The sequence below is a fragment of the Triplophysa dalaica genome, chromosome 9, assembly GCF_015846415.1.
Source record: "Triplophysa dalaica isolate WHDGS20190420 chromosome 9, ASM1584641v1, whole genome shotgun sequence".
In the NCBI taxonomy this organism is placed as follows: Eukaryota; Metazoa; Chordata; class Actinopteri; order Cypriniformes; family Nemacheilidae; genus Triplophysa; species Triplophysa dalaica.
Genome location: NC_079550.1, coordinates 1,297,290 through 1,311,330, shown reverse-complemented (window position 1 = coordinate 1,311,330; position 14,041 = coordinate 1,297,290). Strand labels below are relative to the sequence as shown.

The 14,041-nt window shown below is 40.6% G+C and overlaps 3 non-coding genes across 3 annotated transcripts; all 3 read right to left on the bottom strand.

Moving 5' to 3' along the window:
- Positions 1-3,880: 3,880 nt before the first annotated feature.
- Positions 3,881-3,954, bottom strand: trnat-ugu (transfer RNA threonine (anticodon UGU)). Its single transcript has one exon. It is a non-coding gene; the product is annotated as a tRNA-Thr (tRNA).
- A 182-nt stretch (positions 3,955-4,136) lies between these two features.
- Positions 4,137-4,227, bottom strand: trnag-ucc (transfer RNA glycine (anticodon UCC)). The gene is given in 2 exon segments: positions 4,137-4,172; positions 4,191-4,227. It is a non-coding gene; the product is annotated as a tRNA-Gly (tRNA).
- A 621-nt stretch (positions 4,228-4,848) lies between these two features.
- Positions 4,849-4,922, bottom strand: trnar-ccu (transfer RNA arginine (anticodon CCU)). The gene has a single exon. It is a non-coding gene; the product is annotated as a tRNA-Arg (tRNA).
- Positions 4,923-14,041: the final 9,119 nt, after the last annotated feature.

Sequence of the window (14,041 nt, the reverse complement as noted above, 5' to 3'; positions counted from 1 at the left end):
TCACAGGAAGTCCCAGTCGTAACTTATTTGACGGTGCCCCCGTACGTGTCTCATGTACACACCATTTCTATGTTATGAATATACACTTTGTCCATTATTTACCTAGTAGGGCCCCATTGGATACGTTACGATTAGGACTTCCTGTGATCACAGGAAGTCCCACTCATAACACTTTTGGCATGGCTCCCAAAGGTAAATGATGGACAACACCATTTTTAAGCTTCTGGAACACAAGTCAAAAAAAGCATCCCGCTCATAACCTATTTGATGGGGTGTACATAGGTAAACGATGGACAGTCCGTTATTAAGCTTAATAAACATGTTATAACACTGTAATTAACATGTTATAGCACATATAGGCATTGTCCATTATTTACCTACGAGGTCCCCATTAAATAAGTTACGAATGTACATGCCACACATGACTTGTTTGACAGGGCTTCCATAGGTAAATGATGGACACGCCGTTATTAAGCTTAATAAACGTGTTATAATGCTGTAAATAACAGGTAACAACACATACATGCAGTGTTCATTATTTACCTACGAGGTCCCCATTCAATAAGTTACGAATGTAAATGCCACATATAACCTGTTTGACAGGGTCTCCATAGGTAAATGATGGACACACCATTTTTAAGATTCTGGAACACAACTATGAGCCTCAATGCACGTCATTGTGAAGGGATGTGCCTCTTATACACTCCATTGTTGTTTGAAGCTATATAACTCCTTATTTAGGCTTTTGACCCTTAAGAGGCTGCGTCCATTATTTACCTATGAGCCCCCCTTCAAATAAGTTAGAGTTGTAAGAAATAGCCATGTGTTACAAAGTCCTATGGATTCCCAAACTATAGGACAAAATAACAATTCACAAAAGTGCATCCCTCTGATTAGTTTCACAGAATTAATGCTTTATTGCATATCAGTGTGAAGGATTGTGTCTCATATGATCTATATTATTGGTTTTACCTGAAAGGCTCATTTCCAAGGTTAATTAATGACTATTAATAGGCTTTGTCCATTATTTACCTATGAGTGCCCCATTAAATAAGTTACGAATGTGCATGCCACACATAACTTGTTTGACAGCTTTAAAGTACATCATCACGAAGGACCATGTATGTTAGGCACTCTGCAGTTGGTTTAGGCTGTATAACTCCTTGCCGAAGTAAACAAGACCACTGACAGGGATCTCGCACTGTGTACCTTTTGGGGCCGCTTTCGAATAAATCTCAGGTGTGAGAAAACTAGGTTTGGATACACATCGCGCTTTTATGACTCGAAATTCGAAGCGAAGGGCTCTTGGGTGTCTGGGTGTACATCGCACCGCCATTCGGGGCCTCTCGGCTCGAATCTGGCCAGTCAGCACAGATATGGAGCGGGAGTCGGCGGCCGGCCACGAGAACCCCATGTCTTGGGTTCTTTGGGGCATCGGTGGGCGTCCGGGGCGTCGTCTGGGCCTCCGATACGTTTAGGCTGCAAGGGGGATGCATAGGCATTTTGAGGATGGAGGCGTGTCCATTGGGATGCCCTGCCCAAGATAGGTGCCAAGGGGGATGTGTAGGCGCTTCGCGGAGGCCGGGTGCGGAGCCAGGCCCTAGGGTTAAAGGGGACGTTTAGAATTCGTTCTGACTGCCCACTCGCCACCTAATCAACGCGCACGAAAATTTGTTACAGGTATACGTGCAGTCGCCCCCTGGTTGCTTCGCCTCATATTGGCCCTAACCTTGTTTCCGTGGGGTGCTTTCCGGCGTTTTTCATGGGGTCCCCGGGCGCGTGGGGGCCCCGAGACAAAACAGAGAAAAACATGCAGAGGGATTGTTTAGGGACCTGCTGACTGACATGTCAGCAGGTCGTGTGACTGAAAAGTAACTAAGGAGCAAAACTCACAGTACAATGGAGGAAAACATGGAGAGGGATTGTTTAAAGCGAAGTGAATGCCCTCTGCATGCAAAGCAAGGGTCCTAAAACCGATCCCTGAGGTAATCCATAATTTTCTTGTGTAAGATTTGATGATTTCCCATTTAAATGGACGTATTGATATATGTCTGTTAAGTAGGATCTGAACCATTGCAGTGCCTGTCCCTGAATACAGATATAATTGTGTAAACGATCTAGTAGTATTTTATGGTCTACAGTATCGAAAGCAGCACTAAGGTCAAGCAGGACTAAGAGTGAAATGTTACCTTTATCTGATGCAATAAGGAGGTCATTTGTAATTCTAACGAGCGCAGTTTCAGTGCTGTGATGCGGTCTAAAGCCAGACTGAAACTTTTCGTTCATGTCATTATTTTGTAGGAAGGTACACAGTTGAGTTGTGTACTACTTTTTCTAGTATTTTAGACAAGTAAGGGAGATTTGAAATCGGTCTATAGCTTCCAAGTTCATTGGAGTCTAAGTTTGGTTTTTTGATAAGAGGCTTAATTACAGCCATCTTAAAGGGCCCTGGGACATGTACTAGATTAATTGTTGATTATGTTACAAATGGGTTCAATTACAGCAGGAAGTAACTCTTTTAATAAAGTAGTCGGAATGGGGTCTAATAAGCATGTCGTCGGTTTGGATGTTGCAATAATTTTAATTAAATCTTCTTGATTTATAGGAGAAAAACACTCTAGCTTTTCTTTTTGGGTGACGGTTGAAACTAATTCTTCCGACACACTTGGAGGTTTGGTTTTCGCCGTGTTGTCTCGTATATCGATTTTCTCAGTAAAAAACTTCATGAATTCATTGCTACCAAGGTGCGGCAGAATACCCAGATCAGGTGGAGTCTGTTTGTTTGTTAGTTTAGCAATTGTACTAAATAAAAACCTTGGATTGTTTTTGTTATTTTCTATGAGGTTACGGAAGTGCTCGGCTTTTGCTGCTTTTAGTGCCTTTTTGTAACAGCTTGCACTCTCTTTCCATGCAATTTTAAAGACCTCTAATTGGGTTTGTTTCCATTTTCGCTCCAGTTTACGCGTTTCTCTTTTTAGGGCGCGAGTGGTGTTATTATACCATGGTGCTATGATCTTTTCATTGATCTTTTTTTACTTCATAGGTGCGACCGCTTCTAATGTATTAGAGAAAATAGTGCCCATGTTGCTGGTCATGTCATCGAGCGATTCTATATTAGTTGGAAATGTTATTAGAGGAGTCAGATCTGGCAAGTTCTTTACGAAACTATCTTTAGTAGTTGAGGTGATTGTTCTACCCTGTCGATAACGAGATATACAACTGATTTCTGCAGTGCGCAGTGTACATGTTATAAGATGGTGATCGGAAACATCGTCGCTTTGAGGTATAACATCGATATTGGTTAGATCGGCTCCGTGAGATTTAATCAAGTCTATGTTTTGTAGTTATCAAGTCTATGATGACTACAAAACAATTCCCAAGAGCAAGAAAAAAATCAGTCTTCAAAGACAAGGGAGTAGTAAGCAAAGAGCCCACACGGTAGCTACTGCTGGGATTCAAACCCATGATCTCTCGTTTACTAGACAGGCACTTTGACCATCTAAGCCACGCGCCGATGCCAATGATGGTTTTGATATGATTGTGACTGACAAGCAACAAAGTGGCAAAACAAACAATTAAGAAGAGATTGGAATCATGGAAGAGGTCACCTTTGATGTAGAGGGGTATGGGAACTGAGGGCCGCACTGGGGAAGAGTCAGGCATGAATTGATCAGTTTATTTCAAAACCGTCACGATCTTCATTTCTGATACAACAATAACAGTTTGCAAACTTGACAAAATGTTTTTTAACTGAAACTTGCCACAGAATTCAGTGTTTTGTGAGTACTGCTTGACATCCATCATCATGTTTGACATGTGAAAAGAACAAAACCCTTCTTTCAAGTACAAAAAGATTTGCAACACGAAGTGCAAAAGCACTAGGCACCGCTAGGATTTGAACCCAGGATCTCCTGTTTACAAGACAGGTGCTTTGGCCAGCTAAGCCACAGCGCCTTCATGTCAACAGCTCATGTGACTGAAAAGTAATTAAGGGGCAAAACTCACAGTACAAAGGAGGAAAACATGCAGAGGGATTGTTTAAAGCGAAGGGAATGTGTGTGCCCTCTTTGTTTAATAATACATCCTTTCCTATTTAAGATGCTTTTGAAGAGTTTCCTGCAAACTTAAATCAACCACGACTCTGATGGGAATCAAACCCACGACCTTTGAACGCCCATAAATACTCAATCTGGAAGTCCAATGCGCTATCCATTGCGCCACAGAGCCTTGAGTGCAACCTGTCCCTTTTAACCACGGCTGCGGCGCATGCCAAAACAATTCCCAAGAGCAAGAAAAAAATCAGTCTTCAAAGACAAGGGAGTAGTAAGCAAAGAGCTCACACGGTAGCTACCGCTGGGATTCAAACCCATGATCTCTCGTTTACTAGACAGGTACTTTGACCATCTAAGCCACGCGCCGATGCCAATGATGGTTTTGATATGATTGTGACTGACAAGCAACAAAGTGGCAAAACAAACAATTAAGAAGAGATTGGAATCATGGAAGAGGTCATCTTTGACGTAGAGGGGTATGGGAACTGAGGGCCGCACTGGGGAAGAGTCAGGCATGAATTGTTCACTTTATTTCAAAACCGTCATGATCTTCGTTTCTGATACAACAATAACAGTTTGCAAACTTGACAAAATGTTTTTTAACTGAAACTTGCCACACAAGTCAGTGTTTTGTGAGGACTGCTTGACATCCATCATCACTGCAGTATTGCAATAAAGTGCAGGTAAGCAGGATTAAGTGAGCAAGTTCACTTCTTGGGTGTTTCTGGAACATGTAAAAGAACAAAACCCTTCTTTCAAGTACACAAAGATTTGCAACAAGAAGTGTAAAAGCACTAGGCACCGCTGGGATTTGAACCCAGAATCTCCTGTTTAGGAGACAGGTGCTTTGGCCAGCTAAGCCACGGCGCCTACATGTCAACAGCTCATGTTACTGAAAAGTTACTAAGGGGCAAAACTGCCAGTACAAAGGAGGAAAACATGCAGAGGGATTGTTTAAAGCGAAGTGAATGTGTTTAATAATACATCCTTTCCTAGTTAAGATGCTTTTGAAGAGTTTCCTGCAAACTTAAATCAACCACGACTCTGGTGAGACTCAAACCCACAACCTTTGAATGCCCACAATACTCAATCTAGAAGTCCAATGCACTATCCATTGCGCCACAGAGTCTTGAGTGCTATCCCTGTACCTGTACCTGCTGCGGGTGTTCGGGAGCTCGAGTGTGGGTACACGCTAAACGGCCGCTCGAGATAACTAGTGTCTCCGGCGGTCAAGACAGGTAGCTAGATAGAGGGGGGAGTTAATAGAGCTAGTCAGTGAGGGCCTTCTTTGTTGGTTAGGAGAGCTCCTGATTCGTAGCGAAAGCTGACGACTGCTAATGCTGCTGCATACCCTGTGCTGGTGCCACTGAAACCTGGATTATAGCCTGACTACGTGCTAGAGCTAAGTGACTGCTAGAGCTGCGGCATTTCCTGTGCTGGTGCCACTGACACCTGGACTACTGCCTGACCCTGTGCGAGATCGAACTCTGTGTCTCCTGTCCTCAGGGATCTGTTGGTGGCTGGGGGAGAGAAGCAAGCCTTGACTAAAGGGGGGCAATGTGCCGTACTGAAGTGTATTTATGGTTTTAACAGAATAAAGCTTTCATACTTGTCCCTGTGGTGTTCGGTCTCTGACTTACATTTGCCTGGTTGCTACAGTATTTAAAATTTCCCAATCAGGCATCCTACTAGCAAGAGCATTTTTTTTTGTATACTCTCCTGAATGAATGATGTTATTGTATTTATTGTATTATACAGGAGATGGTGGTCTAGTGGGTTAATCCACTGAACTGGTAAATCAAAGGTTGCTGGTTCGATCCCAGCAGCCACCACCAGTGTGTCCTTGAGCAAGACACTTTACTCCATGTTGCTCCAGGGGGATTGTCCCTGTAATAAGTGCACTGTAAGTCGCTTTGGATAAAAGCATCTGCTAAATGTAAATTTCTACGACGGTGTTTTTTTTGCCACGTTAAAAATAAAATAAAAACAAGGGCAGAACTCACAGAACATGCCAGCTGTTTGTTGACTCACTAACAGATCCATCGTATGACTTTGTGTCTGTGATTACGCGTGTGTGTGCATGCCGATATTCAATCAGGGTGAGCACATTAGCTATCGTTTCTTTTTAATCTGCAATTGTTTTAATTGGATGATTAATAAATATTTGTTTAGAAAATTTCTTTGCTCTCCTTAAAGCCAGGTTGAGCAGCTATAATTACAACTTGCTGTCAGTAACCCTTGCTTTTCGAGCCACGTCTGCTGCTTTGGGTGGAAACCGAACTTACTTGGGATCCCATCTCGTCTTTTGCTCTGGCGATCTGTCTTGGGCTCTAGGGGGGCCTTAAAGGGCTTTGTTTCTGTTATTTCATAATTTGTTTTGGTTTATTTGCCTGTCTTAGTTTGTATTTGGCTATTTTTTGGCTAACAATTATAAAATTGTTTTTTAAATTGTGAACTCATCCCTCCTGCCTCTCTTGAGCAAACAGGACTTGTGTCCCGTTTATTACATTATTTCCCCGGTAATTCGGGGTGGCGTAGTCACTACTAGTCGAGCCGCGTTTTGCTACAAGTCCTATTCCTGTCCCTTTTCACCATGGCTGCGGTGCATGCCAAAACCATTCCCAAGAGCAAGAAAAAAAATCACCTTTGACGTAGAGGGGTATGGGAACTGAGGGCCTCACTGGGGAAGAGTCAAGCATGAATTGATCAGTTTATTTCAAAACCGTCACGGTCTTCGTTTTTGATACAACAATAACGGTTTGCGAACTTGACAAAATGTTTTTAACTGAAACTTGCCACAAAAGTCAGTGTTATGAAAAATATGATGTAGAGCGCTTAAAGGTGTGCTTTGAATGACCACAAAAAATATATGGCGGAAAACGCAATTACGTCTATAATGCCCTATCCAACCAAAACCCTACACTAACTGCAATAAAAATCACCTTAATGCCTTCTTCATAAATGCGAATTAAATGGAGAAGACCTAAATATAGATAGAACAACATATGCTGTATGAAATGTTGGCCATTGATGAATAATCATGTGCATGCAAATTACTGACAGACATAAACAAGGATAGAGTCAAAAACATGCATTCAGAGTACTTGTTTATGACAGACAGGTATGTTAAGATCAGCAACCAGGTTGTCTTGAGAAAACACTGAACTCACTGAGAAAGACACTGCCATAACTTTCTTTCGTAGTAATGAATAAGCTTTACAGAAATGATGTCGGTCACAAGTCTTCTGATCCGAGGGAAGCTATTCATTTTACCACTAACGTGACGACATAACACATGTCTTTGACCAATGTAAAGTCTCAGGTCTGGCCGCGAAATTGTAAACAACAGCCGCTATTATGCAAAACACATTATTTAAGAAATGCAATTTAAAAAACGATGTGTAATACTTACTTCTTCCGGAGATGAAGCTTGATCGCGAACAGCTGGTACTGATCCACTGTAAGAATATTTTTGTCTAGGTATAAGGTTGAAGAGTCTAGTCGATGGAACACACAGAGTTTCAGATCTGGAAACCAAGAATGACACAGACACAGAAGGGCAGTTCAATCAAAGTCCAAAGTTTACTGAATTTAGTTCCAATTCTTATATTCATAAAAGAGGAAGTAAATATGTCATTGACAGCTATGTCATGGAAACATACCAGACCTATAATGATATTATCCACGTGAGTTAGTTCATTGTTCGTAGAAGTACATTATTATTTATAGAAAAAAGCAGCACGATGTACTGAACATTCTGTTAGCTCGGTCAGCACTTAAACTCAAGTAAGGTTAGACATAGTTCATGTACAATTATCATTGAAATACATTTCACATAATATGATTCGTGAACAATAATCATTGCAATGCATTTCACATAATATCTGGAACACAGGCAAAACCCAAATTCTCACATCCACTCTTGAGAATCTTTTTTTTCGTGGTGAATTACATTATTTACTGACAGACCACCGGTTCCCGGAGCATAGATTTTTCAACCTTTCCGGCAACCGGGAGCTCTAGCTCTCGACCTAGGTGTTGCATCGAATCGCGGTTAGCGTCGTTCGAATACCCCGGCAGAGACACATTTCTTGCTTGTTTCTCTAAGTCTCTCTGCAATGGAAATACAGATTGTGTGAATGTTGATTTGTCGATCCGAAAAAAGCATTTTTTTCCAAATGCCAATTCATCATCGTCCCATTCGAGACTTTCGATTGTTTTAACTCTGGCCCACGAGGTGGCAGCGGGACGAACCCAGGCTCGACGGAAAGTTCTCCTCCCGGACTACTTTTATGTTCCATTTTACATACAACAACAGCACACATTTGTTGTTTTTTAGACATTTTTGTCAGTGGCTAAAGGCTACACCATTGCATTTTCTGAGATTGTGGCCCTTTAACATCCCTGTGTCAGGTGTGGAGAATGGATCCTCATCTTGTCAATGATCCCAAATGTATTAATTACTTGGATACCCAACTAAAAATATGTTTTGAGAAGAATGATACACATGAAGTTTCATCAGGACTACTTTGGGAAACACTGAAAGCTTTTGAAGAGGATGTGTTATCTCATACTAGGGGTCCAGGAATAAGATTAGATTAGATTAGATTCAACTTTATTGTCATTACACATATACAAGTACAGTGTAACGAAATGTAGTTTAGGTCTAACCAGAAGTGCAATTAGCAAGTGCAGGATATACAGTGTGAATAAATTCAGAATACAATATTAGGAAAATACTATACAATGGCCATGTACTATGAAAATGTGACAGTCGGTATGTACTATGAACAATATAGACAGAAGGCTATATACTGTGAACATTAATGTACAGGTGGTTATGAACAGATAACAATAAAGACTATACAATAGTGCAAGTGACTTGAGTGTGCATTAGTTACAGACATTAGCTATTAAAGTTACAGTGCAGTAGATGAGTTGGTGCGGTTATTAAAGGTACAGTGCAGTACATGAGTTATTGAAGTTATAGTGCAATACATGAGTAGATGCAGTTATACATTTACAGTGCAGTAGATGAGTTAGTGCTAGTTATAGAAGTTACAGTGCAGTAGATGCGTTAATGCGGTTAATAAGGTCACAGTGCAGTAGATGAGTTAATGCAGTTATTGAAGTTATAGTGCAATAGATGAGTAGATGCAGTTAGTTATGCAATAGATGCAGTTATGCAATAGATGAGTTACAGTGCAGTAGAGAAGTTGGTGCAGTTATTGAAGTTACAGTGCAGTAGACGAGGTAATGCAGTTATGAAAGTTACAGTGCAGTAGATGAGGTAATGCAGTTATGAAAGTTACAGTGCAGTAGATGAGGTAATGCAGTTATGAAAGTTACAGTGCACTAGATGAGGTAATCTAGTTATGAGAGTAGTCCATTAGTGCAAATGAGCATTCAGTGTAGTATTCCTGGCGTGCAAGTGAGCAGTATAGAGTGCAAATGATGCTGTGTGTATAAACAGTCCGAAAGAGCAGATACATGAAGTACTGGTGTGTACAGTTCAGTCATGAATGGCAGCCATGTAGTGCAATGTAAACAATGTAATAGCAGCATTACAGTTAAAGTTATGAGGGGTAGTGGAATCAGCGGGGAGCAGAGTTCAATAATGAAACAGCTCTGGGAAAAAAGCTGTTTCCTAGTCTGCTGGTTCTTGTCCGGAGGCACCTGAAGCGCCTGCCGGAAGGCAGGAGAGTAAACAGTCTATGAGCGGGGTGAGAGATCGGTCAAAAGGTAATAAAATGCATTAAGCAAAACTTGTAGAGTTAGGGAAACAAATTAATCAATTGAATATTGAAAATTGAAAATGGCCAAAAGCCCTCATGAAAAACACAAAACAATTTTACAGTTAAGATATAGCTATATTAAAATAGTTTCAGATAAATTAAATAAATCTTTAATTTTCCAAAAATATAAATATTTTGAATTTGGGGATAAATCACATAAATTACTTGCAAGACAGTAACATAAATTAGAAAATGATTAGACAATTAGTACAATCAAGACAATACTTGTAACGTCTGTCAGCCCCCTCTCATGACCCGTTTTATTCTTCACCACATTTCCCATTACCTTTTGACCGATCTCATTTTCCATGATTGTATTAACCTGTGTCTATTTAAACCAGATTTTTTCAGACACTTTCAGTCAATATTATTCAAATGAAACTGGTGGACGAGCTCATTAATGTGAAGGAATGGCTGGCCAGTAATTAGCTTACATCTAGGCAAGTCAGAGGTAATTCTCTTTGGGTCTAATTATAACTCAAGTAAGGCAGAAGAGCTGGAAATGAAGACTCTTCAGAATCTTCAGTAAACTACCTGATGTGTATTTTGGTCAAAAATTTAAATGGGCAAAGTATAGCATGGAGTGTCTTAGGCAAAGCCAATGCTAGTTAAAAAAACTTCTTCACAAACAATCTCCACGTAGTCTAGCTTTCTAGATAGTGACAGTTTGAGGTTCATGGTGGCCATGGGTGGCCATGGCTACCCCTGAATGATTGATGGCCACCTATCTGGGCACCTACAGTTGTGTTCAAAATTATTCAACCCCCAATGCTGTTAATGGTTTTAGGGAATTTAGTGTACATTTGTAATTGTATTCAGAATGAAATCCTACAAGGACTTCTTAAAGAACCATATGCAACTAAAATGACATCAATTAGTTTTGTAATACAGTAGTAAATGTTTCTTTTGTGAATTTTTCAGTGACATAATTATTCAACCCCTTAAAGACTACCACTCTGAAGAACAGAGGTTCAATGAAGTGTTTTCAATCAGGTATTGAAAACACCTGTGGATATCAGGGAGCAGCAATAAAGCCTAATAAGCACCAATTAGGCAGCTTTAAAATGACTGTGATACTCAGCTCCTTCTAGACATTTACTGGTGTGGTTACAAACATGGTGAGGTCAAGAGAATGGTCCAGGAAGACAAGAGAACAGGTGATTACTCTTCACAGGAAGGGCAATGGCTATAAGAAGATTGCAAAGATGTTAAACATACCAAGAGACACCATAGGAAGCATCATTCGCAAATTCAAGGCAAAGGGCACTGTTGAAACGCTACCTGGTCGTGGCAGAAAGAAGATGCTGACTTCGACTGCTGTGCGCTACCTGAAGCGTAGAGTGGAGAAAAGTCCCCGTGTAACTGCTGAGGAACTGAGAAAAGATTTGTCAGATGTGGGTACTGAAGTTTCTGCTCAGACAATACGGCGCACCCTGCGTAATGAAGGCCTCCATGCCAGAACTCCCAGGCGCACCCCCTTGCTGTCCCCAAAGAATAAGAAGAGTCGACTGCAGTATGCCAAAAGTCATGTGGACAAACCACAGAAGTTTTGGGATAGTGTTCTGTGGACTGATGAAACAAAATTAGAACTGTTGGCTGGAACATTTTGAAGTGGCCATCGCAGTCACCAGACTTAAATCCGATTGAGAACCTCTTGTGGGACTTAAAGAAAGCAGTTGCAGTGCGCAAGCCTAAGAATGTGACTGAACTGGAGGCTTTTGCCCATGATGAATGGGCGAAGATACCCGTAGATCGCTGCAAGACACTTGTGTCAAGCTATGCTTCACGTTTAAAAGCTGTTATAACTGTAAAAGGATGTTGTACTAAGTACTAAGATTGAATGTCACTTGGGGGTTGAATAAAACTTATAATGATGTGAGCTCAGAAAAGACATTTGTGGTTATTTCATTATAAATGTTATGTTATATTTGTCTGACCTACACGTGCCTCTTTGATTTAATTGTAAGCAGGATGACTGAATGATCATAATCAATGTCAAACCGACCAAACAATCAATTTCAGTGGGGGTTGAATAATTTTGAACACAACTGTATGTAGTGTGAAGCAGTTTTGAGATGTGACAGAGTGTACGGAGTGCTGCGTAGATCATTTAACGTATACCATGAATGTAAAGCGAGAACATTACTCTCGCTTTAATATGATGTCATACGCTAACGCACTGAGGCAAACAGTCTGAGCGCTATAGCTGAAAAGCTGCTAACCGCTTTGTGACAGTGTATTGTCTGTGTACTGATATTTTGTAGAAATGCAATGATGTCATTTGATTTATAAAACTCAGCTCCATGTAGTCTTTCAAAGAATTAAGGTGTTAGCACTATAATATATGCGTGATTGATAAAATAATGTACATGTGGTTGATAACAGAAAATGACTTCAGTTTCTTGTTTTACACACTTTGTTTCATATAACCCCTTGCTAATGTTCTTATAATTTGTAACATCTTAGCTTTTTGTATGGCAGTTATCTGTTTGTATGGCAGATTTTTAATTAGCCAAACAAAAAACAAACACGTTTAAGAGTAAGCAGGAAAAGACATATGAAAGCATTGCAAATAAATTGTTTACTCTACGTTCTTTTTGTATGTTTTTAACCAGCAAACTATGTGAAGAAAAGAAGTGGTGTAAAGCGTAGAAACGAAAGAATTTCTGTCTGTAAGTTTTTTTTGGTAACCCTGTTAAAATCACTGGGTCTTACCTGGCCACATCTAAAAAAATGTTCTCGCTACGCCCCTGCTTTAAAGTAAAGATGGTCCACAAATTATTTAAAAATAAAGCTCCAGGGTATTTTAAATCTTATTTTTCACGGGTTAACTTAAGCCATTCTTATAGCACTAGACAGAGCATTATGGATCTGGATTTATGCAGGTTCAAAAACTTGTACGGTGAAAGAACATTTCAGTATACAGTTGCTCTTGAATGGAATATCTTCATTTGAACATTAAGTGTATTAAGGATAATAATGGTTTTAGTATAGCGGTAAAAAAACTTGTTCGTGGCAGGGTATATTAGGCTGGAGTGGCTCTGTGCCTGGATGCGTCATAATTGTTGGGGACCGCCCTTCACGGGAGTGCACGCTCACAAACAAGCGGAGCTAGCGGAGCTCTTTGGTGCACAAAGTCGTATCTGGATACTTTATAATTGTTTGGGACCACCCTTCACGGGGAAGTACATTTAAATTTAGTCATTTGGCAGATGCTTATCCAAAGCGACTTACAGTGCACTTATTACAGGGACAATCCCCCTGGAGCAACATGGAGTAAAGTGTCTTGATCAAGGAGCACACTGGTGGTGGCTGCTGGGATCGAATCAGCAACCTTTTTGATTTATCAGTTCAGTGGTTTTACCCACTAGACCACCATCCCCATGCACGGAAAAGAGTGGAGTATGGTCGTCTGTTGGTGCCTTGACTGCTGTGTATGGCGGCGCTCAGATCGGTTTACTGCTAGGCACATGTATCTGCACTTCCGTATTTCTATACCTGCCAACTTTTCAAAAAACCTTGGAGTGAGATTTTATCAGGGGTTATCAAAATTATGCCACGCATGCAGCCACACAAATTGGTGGCTCAGATATCAGAGAGTTGGAATTAATTTGATGTTGTACCCTGCATTCTGGTGGTTTGTGGGGAGGCCCAAAGCCATTGATAGGGGCTGCCTACTTGAGATGGACAATATTGGTTACATTCTGTGAAGCATACATAGCTGAAGGTCCACCCCCAGGAAATTTTTGGATTGTGTAGATGTGATTTCCTGCATTCTAGTGGATTTTTGTATGGTCTGCTAAAGATGTGCAATGCCTGAATTTATTCTAATTCATGTTCGGCATAAGGACTTGTAGGGCCTTCTAGACTTGAGCTGAACAAACTATTGGTGTGCCTAAATGACTGCCTATGTACCACAATAAAGCTTTATTCATAGACCAGTGTTTAAGGTTTGACCAAGGTAGGTTGATTGATTTTTGATAAGAATGGTATTTAAGTAATTCTTAACTGAAACCTAGCCTTTGTTGTGAATTATTGTACTTTTAAGAGCACTTATAATAATAATTCATTACATTTATATAGCACTTTTCTGGACACTCAAAGCGCTTTACATGGAAGGGGGGAATCTTCTCAACCACCACCAATGTGCAGCATCCACCTGGATGATGCAAAGGCAGCCATATTACACCACAA